The sequence below is a fragment of the Mesoplodon bidens genome, assembly GCF_964165515.1.
Source record: "Mesoplodon bidens genome assembly, contig: HAP1_SCAFFOLD_397, whole genome shotgun sequence".
Lineage (NCBI taxonomy): Eukaryota > Metazoa > Chordata > Mammalia > Artiodactyla > Ziphiidae > Mesoplodon > Mesoplodon bidens.
In genome coordinates this window covers 206,784-222,010 of record NW_027672072.1, presented here as the reverse complement: position 1 = coordinate 222,010, position 15,227 = coordinate 206,784, and the positions used below count along the sequence as shown (strand labels likewise).

At 35.3% G+C, this 15,227-nt stretch overlaps 1 long non-coding RNA gene across 2 annotated transcripts in view; it reads left to right on the top strand.

The window, feature by feature from the left end:
* LOC308610610 overlaps positions 1-15,227 on the top strand; it is a 93,978-nt gene that overhangs the window by 12,157 nt on the left and 66,594 nt on the right. The gene's annotated exons all lie outside the window — the stretch shown is intronic.

Genomic DNA, 15,227 nt, shown 5'->3' with positions numbered 1-15,227 from the left:
GAAACACAGACGCAAGCTTGACACTTGGTGCAGCTTTTCTCCTTGGGGCATTTGCTGATTCAAATGTTACAGCCTAGGAGCTGAAAAGCCAAAGAGTTCAAAAGACTGTAACCACAGAAGCCAATGGGCAACAGCTCAAGCTAAAGGCAACAACTAATGGAATGACAAGCTAAGTGTATCTTTAGTCTCACAGGGCTGCGGGAACCATTACATTTAAAGCCTAACAAATACAAGGGTAGTTGGGAATAGGGAGAATCCAAACATTCACATGGTAATCCCAAAGGGCAACACCCATAGAGGAAGGACAAGACAGAAATAGACCAACCTTCACACAGACTGAAAAACGGCTTTGAATGAGCTCAAACTGAGCATGGACTAAGGTTACCAGTCCCTATAGTAACTGTCTGCCATGGGCCAAAGTAAATCTTTTCAAGAGAAAGATAACAACATCCAGAATGTGGAGGTATCTTTATAGTTTCCTAAAATAAGTTAAGCCCAATTTTAGTATAAAAAATAATAGGACATAACCAGGAAAAAGACTAAATGATCAAATGTTCAAAAAAAGAAGAAAGAAAGAAAAAAGACAACATAAATAGACACAGGAGGACAAGAGTTAGCAGGCCTTGGTTTAAAAAAAAACAACAAAACTACTATGGTTAAACAAAGAAAATAGACACATGGCAAATAAGCATATGAAAAGATGCTGCACATTCCATGTCATCAGTGAATTTTGAATTAGAACAATAATGAGATACCACTACACACCTATTTAAATGGCTAAAATCCCAAAACTGAAATACCGAAGTTGGTGATAATGCAGAACAATTGGAAATCTCATTTGTGGCTAGCGGGATACTTGGCAGTTGCTTACAAAATAAACGTACTTTTACCATACAGTGATCTAGTAATCATGCTCTTTGGTATTTACCCATAGGAACTGAAAAGTTATGAAAAGTTATGAAAGTAAGAGCCTTTACAGTGAGAAAATTCTATGATTCTATGGTTTTTCAACTCATTAATTTGTGTAGTTCATCCACTTTACTCATTGTATACACTTAAGTATATTGTTCCTTGAAATGGCCATTCAAAGTTGTTTCCTGTGCCACACACTATGAATGTTAGGGTTGGTCCTGTGTAAATCTTACCCCCATTGAATTAGTATTATCCCTAAACAAGCAACTTTCTTCCATAAGGAACAAAAAAGAGGTTCAGAAATGTCCAAACTAAGTTTTTATAAAACTGTGTTATCAAATCTTATTTATCAAAAAACTTCAAACATAGCAGTATGAGTTCCCATATACCCTTTACTCAGCTTCCCCAAATGTTAACATTTTATATTACTAGAGTATAATTATTGAAAGCAGAAAGTTTACATTGTCACAATGCTACTAACGATTTATAGACGCGTATTCAAATATTGCCTATTGTCTTGTGGTCCAGATTCAAATCTAGGATCCCTTATTGCATTTGCTTGTCATATCTCCCCATTCTTCTCTAATCTAGGATAGTTCCTCAGTCTTTTTTTGTCTGTTATGACCTTGAACTAATGGAAAATCTTATCCAGTCATTTTGTAGAATTTTTCTCAAATAGGGTTTGTTTGATATTTTCTCATGGTTAGACTGAGGATATGAATTTCTTGACATGAACACATCAGGAGAGATATTATGCCATTTTCAGTACATATTAGAGGTGCAAACAAATCTGTATGTCTCACTACTGGGGATGCTAACTTTGATGACTTAGTTATAATGATAGCTGCAACATCACTATTTTTCCCTTTGTAATTATTTGAAATTGTTCAAATATTCTGCTTCTTGTTTAATTTTCCCATACTAATTTTAGCATCCATCAATAATTTTTGACTCCACCAGTTACTGTGGTGTTTGATGATTGTTCATTTTCTATTCCCATCATTCCCTCTACATTTATTAACTATAATTTGAGTATAAGAAAGAGCTGTTCTTCTCGTTCATTTATGTATTTATCTGGTTATTTGTTCATATATATACATACATCAGTGTGAACTTGTGGATATTTATTTTATTCTATGGGTTAAAATTTATTACTATCATTAATAGTTTTGTTTCTCAAAGTGTTCCATATTTGGTCACTGGTACTCCTTCCAGCTGTCTCCTATATTTTTCCTACATGACCATACAATTTTTGGAGTAATATCTTACTTTCTGACACCACAAAATGCTCCAGACCCATCTTTTACTTTCCTCTGTCTCAGCCTTGAATCAGTCATTTCTCCGTGAAGTTCTTGTTCCTTGCATTAATAATGGTATTCAGAAACCAGAATCTTGGTATGAGGTGGATTTATCACTATCCAAGCTACCTCATTGTGTTTTCAGCAGAGAGAGCTGAAAAAATATATACGAATACATAAAAATATACAAGTATCTCTATTTTCATATTATCTATCTGGGTGTGTGTGTATACACACACACGTGTGCACACACACACCTTATCTATCATCTGTCTACCTACATATATATATATAACTTCAAATTGATATATGAATTCAAATTGATACCTTGATTCCAATCCAACACCACAGGGTTTATTCTAGCCTCCCTTACCCTTTCCTTATTTGTCACTCTTTAACAATTAGAAACCTGATTCTCATTATTTGCAGTCTATTTAGTCATTTGCTCAATTCTGGAATACACATAAAATATTTAAAAATCATTAACCTGTACACGTGTGAAAAATAAATTTACTAACAAGTTCAATATTTGTGTACATTTCTTTTTGTCTTTAGCTTTTCAGTATATATTCTGCATGGTTAATTACAGTATATTAAAATACTGTTTTCCAAAGTTACTTAGGTTAGCTCTTTCCCACCTCCTTCAGTGTGTTTTTTTTCTTCTGCAGTGTGAGAAAATCCAGTACTTTGTGTTCAACTCAGACTACCAAACCAGAAGTTCTAGCAGAAAAGGTGATAATCCATATGTGCAATAAGATCCCCAGGTGATTCTTTTCATTGGAGAAATATGAGGAACGCTGCTTGACGTCTCTACAACTAAGATGTCTAAAATGAAACTTCAATTATTCCTTCTTCCAAACTGTCCCATCCTGCAAATCTTTTCTTCCTCAGTGAATGGTGCCATGATTCACACAAAAACTAACTCAGTGCAAAAACCTGGGAATGGTCCTCAATTCCTTCCTTTTCTTCACTTTCTGCATAGACTGCATCATTAGGTCCTCTGGAATCTCATCTCTCTCTCTCTCTCTCTCTCTCATCACATACATAATGTTTCTCTTCATCTTCATTGCCACCATCTTAGCCACTACCATTTCTCCTTTGCTCTACTTGAACAGCCTAGTGTCTACACAACTATCTTTTCATTTAATTGCTTTCTCTTGCATCTAAGATAAAGTCGAAATCCTTAGCCTTATAGATTCTGGCCTTGCCTTTTCTTGTAAGATGTATTTTCATACTTATAAGTACAGGCACACTCACACGCACACACATATAGTTGGTATTGTTAGTTTAGGCTTGGTTTGCCCTCCCATCCTAGCATGAGAAAATTAAGAAACAAAGTCAAACCAAAAAAAAAACTTTAAAAATAAATTTGAATAATATCCTTTCCCTCCAGAACATTTCTCTAAAGCAGTATTATCATTAATGGCAGTACAGACCAGAATTTTTTCCCTTAGACATAAAGGCATGGTGAAGAAGTCACATTAAAAACTGGAATCTAAGCTTTCAATGTCAAATTCTGTCTCTAATCTTCTGCAGTAAGCCATAATGATTAAAGTATAGGAATCTGAATCAGAGGTCTGGTTTAGTATAATCTTTTTTGTAATAAGCTTTGTACCTTAGACAAGTCATTTATCTCTCCATTCCTTAATTTCTTCATTTATAAACGGAGACGTTAAGAGTATTGATATTCAAGGCTAATGAAAAGAGAATGCATCTAAGTACTGTATCAAACACTTTAAAAAGTAACGAGTTCAGGTTCTCTGCCGATTTTTAAATTGGAATATCTGGGGGGTTTTGATATTAAATTGTATGATTTCTTTAGATAATTTGGATATTAACTCCTTATCAGATATATCATTTGAAAAAATCTTTCATTCAGTAAGTTACCTTTTCATTTTGTGATGGTTTTCTCCTCTCTGCAAAAGGTTTTCAGTTTGATATAATCACACTTGTTTAATTTTACTTCTGTTGGCCATGCCTGAGGAGATAGACCCCCAAAAAATATTGCTAAGATCGATGTCAATGTATTTTTCCTAGGGGTTTTATGGTTTCAGGTCTTAAATGTGAGTCTTCAATCCATTTTAAATTTATGTTTATGTATAGTGTAAGGAAATAATTCAGTTTCACTCTTTTGCAAGTAGTTGTCCAATTTTCCTAACACCATTTATTGTCTTTATTTCATTGTATGTTCTTGCCTCCTTTGTTGTAGATTAATTGATCCCATAACTGTGGGTTCATTTCTGGGCTCTCTATTCTATTCCACTGACCTATGTGTCTGTTGTTATGCTAATACCATACTGTTTTGATTACTATAGCTTTGTAGTATAGTCTGAGATCAGTGCATGTCATACCACCAGCTTTGTTTTTCTTTCTCAATATAGCTTTGGTTATTGGAGGTTTTTTGTTTGTTTGTTTGGATGATTCTATACAAATTTTAGGATTATTTGTTCTAATTCTGTGAAAAATACCATTGGTATTTTGATCAGGGTTACATTGCTTTGGGAATACATACAAATGACCAAAAGACACATGAAAAGATGCTCAATATCACTAATCATCTGGGAAATGCAAATCCAAACCACAGTGGGATATCACCTTACACCTGTCCGAATGGCCATCATCAAAAAGGGAACCCTTGTGCACTGTTAGTGGGAATGTAAATTGGTGCAGCCACTATGGAAAACAGTACAGAGGTTCCCCCAAATGTTAAAAATAGAATTACCATATGATGCAACAATTCAACTTCTGAGTATCTATCCAAAGAAAACAAAAACACTAATAAGAAAGGATGTATGCACCCCTCTGTTCATTGGAGCATTACTTATAATAGCCAAGATATGGAAGAAACTAGTGTCCATAAATAGATGAATGGATAAAGAAGATGTGGTGTACATATACACATATATATAATGAAATATTACTTAGTCCTAAAAAAGAATGAAATATCTTCACTTGCAACAACATGGATTGACCTAGAGTACTAGGTGTGCTAAGTGAAATAAGTCAGACAGAGAAGAACAAATACTGTATGATTTCACTTATATGTGAAATCTAAAAAAATAAAGCAAAGCAAAGAAAACAGAAACAAACTTGTAGATACAGAGAACAAACTGGTGATTACTAGAGGGGAAGGGGGATGGGGACTGAGAGAAATAGGTGAAGGGGATTAAGTGGTAGAAATCTCCAGTTATAAAATAAATGTCTTGGGGATGCAATCTACCGCATGAGGAATATAGTCAATAATACTGTAATAATTTTGTATGGTGATATATGGTTACTAGACTTATCATGGTGACCAATTCAAATGTATTTAGATGTTGGATCACTATGTTGAACACTTGAAGCTAACATAATATTGTATGTCAACTCTACTTCAATAAAAAAGTGACCAGTTAACATTAATTGGTATTATAATTACATTTTCTCTGCATAAAGGCACATTTTATTGATTTTTTCATTATAAAGTATAAAAGTACCTTTTACTTTCAAGATGAGTTCTAAGATTACTTGTTAATGTTAATATGGTAACTTAAAAGACCTCTAGATATAATTTAATTTTAATTGCCTAACACAAATATGTCTGATATTCACCAGTATGAATTCAAACCTATTAGTAAAGATGTCAAATGAGTCACCAAAACATTTTTGTTTATTGCCTCTCATTGAACCCTAAATGCTAACAAGACTTTTTGTTGGAATGAGGGATCAAAATTTTATACTCTTTAAGAACTAATGCCATAGCTGTTTTATTTTTATAAATAAAGCTCTTTCTGTTTACTTTGTAGTGTACAATTTTTGAATGGCCTGGAAAGAGAAAAATTATTCTTTGGGCTGACAAAAATGATAAAGAGGCTCATTGCTGATGAAGGGAAGAAGACAAAGAAGAATAGAGAAAGAAGGATTCGTTCCTCTTTCAAAAGGGGGGCAAGATACTAGAGCTTTCTGCAGGGAAACTGAAGCACACCTTTCTTTCTGAGATTTGAAAGGAAGAGATGCCCTACGTTGAAATATCTAGAGTATATCTTCCATTTAAAAATGAACCTAGCTAATCATCCAGTGAGGAAGAAAAGAGTAAAATAGCCTTTGATCAAGTCCTTTCTGTGGTGTTAAATGCAACTAATTATAATGAATATCACATATCTAATGAGTTCAAGAATTCCCCTTGGAAGAATCGGTCTGTCCTTTACAAAAAAGAGAGTTCAAGTGAGTTATTTGCATTTGGTAGGGAAGCTCTACTGTCTAAATCATACTCATTTAAAGGTGAAGTTCAGGGCTTCCCTGGTGGCACAGTGGTTGAGAGTCCGCCTGCCGATGCAGAGGACACGGGTTCGTGCCCCGGTTTGGGAAGATCCCACATGCCGCGGAGCGGCTAGGCCCGTGAGCCATGGCCGCTGAGCCTGCATGTCCGGAGCCTGTGCTCTGCAACGGGAGAGCCCACAACACTGAGAGGCCTGCATACGGAAAAAAATAAAAGGTCCAGTTCAAAGTCTGCCATAATTTGTTATTATATATGTAATTTTTGAATGTAATATACAGTTATATATGTATATAACATCAACAAGAAAGTGACCCACTTTAGAGTCAAGAAAATATATAGGTGAAGTGTAAAAGTGTTGGAATAGATATACCATAACAGTAACAACACAACAAAACAAGACAACAACAGCAAAACTGGAGTGGCTAAGAAAATATCAGAAAAAAATATATTTTAAGATGAACATTTTTACTAGAGACAAAGATATTTTAAACTGATAAAATGATTATACCATCTAGAATGTATAATAATTATAAACTTTTATGCACCTAACAACAGAACTTCAAAATACAATGAAGCAAAATCAACACAACGGAAAAGAGAAACAGACAGTTCTACAATAATAGTTGGATACTTTAATACCTTTCTTTCAATAGCAGAACAGACAGAAAATCAACAAGAAAAAAAAAAAACTTGCACAACATTATCAATCAACTAGACCTAACAGCCATCTATAAAACCTTCCACCCAACAGCGTCAGAATATACATTCTTTTCCAATGCACATGGATATACTATATGCTAGGCCATAAAACAAATTTCAGTACTTTTAAAGGATATAAACAATACAAAGAGTGCTCTCAGATGACAACAGAATGCAATAAGAAATCGTTAACAGAAAGAAATTTGTTGAAAATCACAAATGGAAATTAAACAGTATATTCCTAAATAATTCATGGGTCAAGTAAGAACTCATAAGGGGAATTAGAAATAATTTGAGATGAAGTAAAAGGAAAGTATAACATGTTAATATTCGATTGGTCGCACATAGTCTTTTGAAAAGCAGAGGGGTTAGACAAAGAGATCTAAATTAATTAAAAAATCATTTATTATTCTGGGAATAAAAAGAACTGGGCTTAGTCTCAGTTTTGCCTTTCTTTATCTTTGTGTCTGTTGATCATCTTGGAATAGTCATTACATAGCCAGAATACAGTTGCCATCTCAGGAATCAAATACTGTTATCTCTAGGGCTACCATAACAAGATACCACAAACTTGTTAGCTTAAAAGAACAGAAATTTATTTTATCACAGCTCTAGAGGCCAGAAGATCAAACTCAAGAGTGTTGAGAGGGCCATGTTCTTTCTGACGCCTCGAGGGGAGGATCCTTCTTTGTCTTAACCAGATTCTGGTGGTGGCCATCAATCACTGGTGTTGGCATTTTTTGATTTGCAGCTGCATCACTCTGGTCTCTTCCACTGTTGTCACATGGAATTGTCTCTGTGTGTTTCTGTCTCTGGAAACAATTTAAATAGAAATTTCTATTTTTAAAAAACAAACTGTTGATTACTATGCTCTATTTAGATAGTTCCTCTAACCCACACCCAGTTCCATTTCCCCATATGTATTTGAGAAGGAAAGAGGAACTCCTGTGAGCTATCCTATTGGAAAAAATCAATGATACAGTGCTTTACTAGAGATGCCTCCTACCTAAAATATTTGAATTAAATATAAAATCTGGGGAAATTATCACCCAGTTTCCCTCTTCTAGAGGCATGACCTGAATGATAGGCAGCAGAATATTTTATACCCGTGAGGTTTGCTGACATTATTGATTTGATCCAGAATCTGTATTTTCTCTCTAAAGAAAACAGTATTCTCTCTTTCCTTTCTTTAATTTATAATGTTGATGTCTTAAGATTATTGTCAGAGAGGATGCTTGTAGTTCAAATGATTTGGCTGTATTTCACCAGTATTATTACAAGATAGTCAAACAATGGCTGGGCTCCAGTATAGACCTCGGTCCCTTTGTTCCACTGGGATACGGATGTGAAAGCCACTGTTTCCTTATATTCCAAAGACCAAATAAATAAAACAAATAAATAAACACAAAAAAACAAGTAAATGAAACTATCTTAAAACCAACTCTCTTTTCTTCCTCATCCATGTTAATTCTCTTCTACCTAAAATTACTTCCTGGAAGTGATTTTTATGTTTCTTAGAGCCTCTTTATGTATATATCCACACTAATGCATATAAAACTGTTCCTTGTAGATCTTTTACTTTTTCCGTTTGAATAATTATTTTCACATGTCATATAGAGTTTATCCATTGTCCGAGATATGCATTTTTCCTGTGTATTTGAGCATCATAGGAAGATAAATTCTACTCTTGAAAATGTTAACTGGTGACTGAGACACAGAAAGCTATTCTTCTTACCATTTTTCAATAGTGAGTAGTAGATTCTGTAGGGGTGGAATTTTAAGATGTAAGTATACTGTTTTTCTACACTCCAATTACGTTCCCCTTATCATAGAAATTGACCAGTGAAGTGTGCTGCTGACTTTTCAGAATCCATGTACATACAATCCATTAAGTTATTAGATACAACGTTGGTCAGAAAAGCATACTGTGAAATGTTGCTTTTATTTAAACTCCCACTATTTTCACTCCATGGTTTCAAGATTTGACTTCTTTATTGCCCTCTGGTGGTGGGCTCTGTGAACTGCATATTTACGGGTCTGGGGCACGTATCTTCCCGGAGGTATTCAACTCCTCAGGTACAAGCTAAAGAGTAGATGATAAGAAGCATTCAGATTTATTAAAACTAATTAAGAATATCAGTAGCCTGACTGTTGTTTCTGAAAATATAAAATATTTATCCTTCTGTTGTCAAACAACCATATTTCATGAAAAGAAGTATAAATCCTTTTTTGCTTGCAATAAAAGAACAATAATTGAGGGTATTCTTCATTTGGACCAAGTACCTTCTCTGAAAATATAAGTGAAAATAGGAGTTGAACTTTCCAAAATATTCTTTAGTAAATAAAACTCCACATATAATTTCAAATTATCATTTAATTTTACCTTAAATTTAAATATCTATATTGACTTAAATGCTGTCCTCTGTAATTTCGGATGATTCCCTCCTTTATATCTTCTTCCTCTCTTCAACAAATAAAATACATATGAATGCCTAACATGAGGTAGGGTATTCTCTGTGAAATAATGATGTTGGGATACTTGATTTTGACTTAGCAGAGGGATTGAGCCTCTGTGTTGGTGAATTCTCCCCAGATGGTGCGTGTGGAGAGGGTCTTGGCAACTTTTCCATCTAAAAGCTACACCCTGCAGTTCTCAAAGCAGGAACATTAACATGGATCAGAAGTTTCCAAACTTTTCATCATCAACCCCTACACCAAAAGAAAAGTTGAAATTTTATGACCCCTAGTATATGAAGTACCTTGTGTGTTTTTCACATTTATCAAGAGAACATGACCATATCTCTGTGCATATCTCTGTGCTCCTGAAGTTTTCTCTGTGAAACTGTCAACCTCCAATATCAGAAATAACTTCCTTCATGAGAAGGGATTTTCAGACATGAAAAGTTTTCTCTTAAAGTGCAAGTATTTTTAAAATCTATAAAATATAGAGCATTATAAATTTTCTTTAGTTACTACAAGCTGAATTTTAACTGAGAAGACTGGGAAGTCCATGTATGTGTACATGCATGCATCCGTGCATGTTTGTGTGCTACACGTGTGTGTGTGTGTGTGTGTGTGTGTGTGTGTGTGTAGGTCTACTGAGGATACAGAACATATTCTGGACATGACAGAGCAGTGGTGTATCAGAAGGGAAAAGAGTATAAAGGACCAGCTTCACCTGCTTAATTTGTCCCCTGACCTGGTGTCGTCTTATTTTCCACCATCCTTTGCTGATCTGTATACTAAATACCCAGGGCTCCTGGGTACCTCCAGGTACCTCTGTAAGTTTTACAAGCCTGTCAATATCCCATGTACAGTGGATGGAACCTGGACTTTTTGCCCATATAGTTTTCCTTTCCCTCAGAGTTTTCGTCTGAGCTGTGTCATGGGGTAGGTACTGTTGTGAAAATTTGTGCTCACTTGTTAAATAGAAACTACTCATTGAACTGTTTAAACAAATAAACAGTATCTTGAGTCAATTGCAGGGCACCTCCAGTCTCCACAAAGCAGAGTTACTTTGGGACAGGAAGTTCTTTTAGTTTCCCCTTAAATCAAAATACAAAGTTATTGAGCAATTGTAGGACCAACCCTATAGTTGCAAACTTGGGAAGAGATCACAGGATTCTGTAATCGTCTGCTTATCCCCTTATTGGGACAGCAAATAGCTCAATAGTTCTTATACTGAAGTCAAAACGAAGAATAATACCGGAACAAAGTCTGCATTGAAAGTCTGTGTCTTATTTTTATTTTCTCTTGGCACATAGTAGGTAACTGTTAAATGTTCTCTTGATAAATGTGAAAAACACACAAGGTACTTCATATACTAGGGGTCATAAAATTTCAACTTTTCTTTTGGTGTAGGGGTTGATGATGAAAAGTTTGGAAACTTCTGATCCATGTTAATGTTCCTGCTTTGAGAACTGCAGGGTGTAGCTTTTAGATGGAAAAAGTTGCCAAGAGGACCAGAAGTAGAATAAAGGCATTTATGTAATTCTTCCTTATAGTTTCATTTATTGGTTTTCAGCAACTAACTTTGAAAAGTTGCCTGAGGCTGCCTAGGGTCTGCAATAAGGATCACAGCTGTGCTGTCCTACCCCCTCCCCACACGTGGGAACAGAACCTACCCAGCAGTGCTAATAGAGGCCCATGGCTTTCCGCCCACCTCGGTACTGCTCAAGGCAGTGGCTTTTTTCTACCAGCCTCACCCTTCTCCATGTGAATCTTTTTCTTCTTTCCAGTTTTATTGAGATGTAATTGACATATAACACTGTATAAGTTTAAGGTGTACAACATCATAATTTGATACATGTATATATTGCAAAGTGATTACCACAATAAGGTTAGTTAACACATCCATGACCTTACACAATCAATTACCTTTGTGTGTGTGTGTGTGTGTGTGTGATGAGAACATGTAAGATCTACTATCTCGGAAACTTTTGAGTATGCAATAGAGTGTTGTTAACTATAGTCACCATGCTGTACATCAGACTCCCAGGATTTATTCATCTTATAACTGGAAGGTTATACCCTTTGACCAACAACTCCCCATTTCCTCTACTCCCCAGCCCTTGACGGCCACCATTCTACTCGATTTCTGTGAGAGCAGCTTAGATTACGCGTAAAAGTGAGATTATGCAGTGTTTGTCTTTCTCTCTCTGACGTATTTCACTTAGCATAATGCCCTCAAGGTTCATCCAAGTTGTTGCAAATGGCAAGATTCCCTTATTTTTTAAGGCTGAATAACATTCCATTCTACATATGTGCCATATTTTCTTTATTCATTTGTCTGTCAACGGACACTATAGAAACAGAAACTCACTCAGTTCCTACAAGTGTCCAAGGTAACAATAGACAAAATATGGATGTTGGTGGGTGTAGATCCAGGCAGTAGGTTAGACTACATCCCACAGGCAGGAAGGCCGCTATTTTAGGAGGAGCTGCTTTGAATATGAATCAAATAATAATTGATTTATATATCACCAGTTCAGAACTAACTCATCTGTTTTCGACACCTCACCATAGATATGAAATGAGAATGAGTGGAAAAAGAGGCTTCTGAAGGCAAACAGTCATAAAACCCATTATTATTCTGTAAAAAGGAGACTATACAGTCTTACCTTCAGAACCTCAACTCAAACAAAGACATGTAGCAGCCTCAGTAGGATATAATCGCAACAGAAAAAATACAAGCAGAAGGCAGAGGAAAAAGAAGTGCCGTTTGGTATGGGAATAAATAGCTCTGTATGTCTCAAAAGCCTCCTATAAACATGTCTGGGTGTCAATATAGTGTAATAATTAATATCCATAAACCCTGAGTCTTAAGAAAAAAGAACTGTATCTTTTGCTTTCTTTTAGAAAGGGACAGAAAGGTAACTATATTTGCTTTAATAAATACAGAGACTTAGTGCACTTAAATATTTGATCAACTAATTTAAAAAATGTTTCTTACAGTATACATCATTTTCTGATGAAACGGGTAAAATAAGGTTCTAGGGTGTGAGGAGGGCATGCGGTATTCTACACATTTTCTTTTCTGTCCTTTTGTAGCTGAATATCCTTTTCCAGGCCTAAAGAAGTAGTAAAATTATGCACCTAAGATTGAATAAAAGGTTTCATAGACATATTTTACATATATGCCATTAGATTTCCACAGAGTTATTTCAGGCTGCTGACAGGTTGCTTGCTTGAGCTGAGACCCCTCTAAACAAAGCCCAGGAAGAAGCTAACAACTGTGAAAGCCAACTTATTTATTCTGTGAGTAACTTGGCTGCAGAGCAGACTAATTACCCCTTTAACCACACTGTTTGAACTCATTGTACTTATCTGGGAATCACTATTCTGCAAGTAGAGAAGGGGACTAGGGAAGTTAAAAGAGACAAAAGATCTAAATATGGTCTCTTTGCAGAATCTCAAAGGTCAGGCAACAGGCTTCTTTCTGATGGTTTTAAAAAGAGAAGATGAGCTGTGGTTTAAAGGTCCACTTTGGAATTCAAATTCTACCTCAGGTGTAGCCTGAATGCTAGTCTCCACCTTGAGTGAATCACTGAAGGATCATTTCTCAGCACATAGTCAGTGTTTGTTAAATTTTCATATTATTTTATCCCAGTGAATAATATTGCTGAGGGATTTTGAAACTATTAAATTCCGCCAAAGGACTTGATTCTGTAATGATACCAAACCTTGGAAAATAAAGGAAGTAGAGATTGGTGAATCCTTGACAAATTATTAGAGTTGTAACTGATTGTTTCATAAGGAAAGATAGGGAATGGATCACTTAGGAAACTGAATGAATACTTTGAATCTCATCTATTTCTGTTAAAACTACAGGTTAGTTGAGCTCAAAAATTGTAGGTATAAAAATTGTGTTTTTTGGTAATAAAATTTGTTTTAACCCTTCTCTCAATTATGCATTTAAATGTTGACCAATTCACAAGTAACTGTTTACAGTCGATGGATTGGCCAGTGGCTTTGGGATCATTCATTTTATAGTCTGGGATTTCCAGTGTGATCTTTATTTTCCCATTTATACTCTATTTCATACATTTTATTAGCAGTAGTAGTAGAAATAGTAGTAGTAGTATCATTATTATTTAGTTAGAGTAGAATTGTTTCTATAACTTCTTACGATCAGACATATACTAAACAACACACATTTTGAAAGCACTGGTGTTGGAGTAAATTCGATGTTGATGAGACTAGTCACTGCCCTTAAAGGAGCTTGTCTTCTAGTTGGAAAGATGTGACATATACAATAATCTGAGGCATTAAGTAAATACATGGGTCTGAGGGCAGAAGATCCTGAAGGAAGCAAGCTACAAAGAACTCATTTTGAATCCTGGCATTAATATTGGCAGATCTCCTCACACCTTTTTACGACAGTTATAGACAAAGCAAGTAAGACTGGAGAATACACTGCAATGGCCCAACTAAGATTTAACGTCATTTCAGCCTAGGGGATTCTTTCTAGGCTTTGAGTATATGATAATTTAAATGCTACCTAAATAGTAAATTTACTTTAATGCTGACAACGTAGAAAAGATACTTTGCTGCAAAAGTATACACAGTAGTAACAAGTGGATTTTGGAAGAAACTAATATTTTGTCTTATACTGGTAACTACACTATTGCCCCAGACCTAGCAGCAGCCTTTACTCTTTGTTGTTTTCTTCTAAGACTGAAGAGCCTCTTTATTGTTTGTGCTGATTTTTTTCCCACCAACAGATCTCAGAGCAATCTGAGTGCACTGGCCAGTTGGGACAAAATTATCATTAGAATTCTTGGCTAGAGAAGAAAGCTCCTAATTTAAGAATGGCTTTTTGCCTTCTGAGAGCTCAGAAGAGCACATTGCAAGCCATCTACATTTATAAAACCTGTTTTAGTATGGAAAATTTCAAACATCTACAGAAATAAAGAGAAAGAAGTAGAAACTTTCATCCATTGTTCTCGTCAAATGTCCATTTCAGGCCAATAGATTGTCTCTGCACCCTCTCTTACTACTACCACCATCATCCCCAGCAATTTTAAAGCAAATCCCAGATTTCTTTTTCTCAGTGAAAACGTCAGTATCCATATTTCTAAAATGCAAGAACTGCCCTTTTTAAGCTCAACTATGTCATTATCACACATCCGCAAATAATAATGATTCCTTAATATCAACAAATAGCCAGTCAGTTCATGTTTCCTTGATTGTCCTCTAAATGTATTTTTATTTTAATAACCATTATTTATTTGATTGCTGATCCAAACACAATTTCTTTTAAAGTATAGGTTTAAAAGAACTCAGTTTGCTCATTTTTCTTGCAAGTATTTGTCCTTGAATTCAAAGCATTCATCCAGTAGGGTTCCCAACTGTCTGGATTATGCTGATTGCATCCCCTTTCTGCTTATATGTTTATCATGCTCCTTTGGTCCATGTATTTACTGTCAGTTGGTAGATAGATCTAGAGCACTGACATAATTCAGGTGTGATTTTTTTGTCAAGTTTACTTCATAGATAATACTGATGAATTCCAAAAGGAACTATAAAGTGTCTGTCTTACTGTGACGTTGCAGCCATTA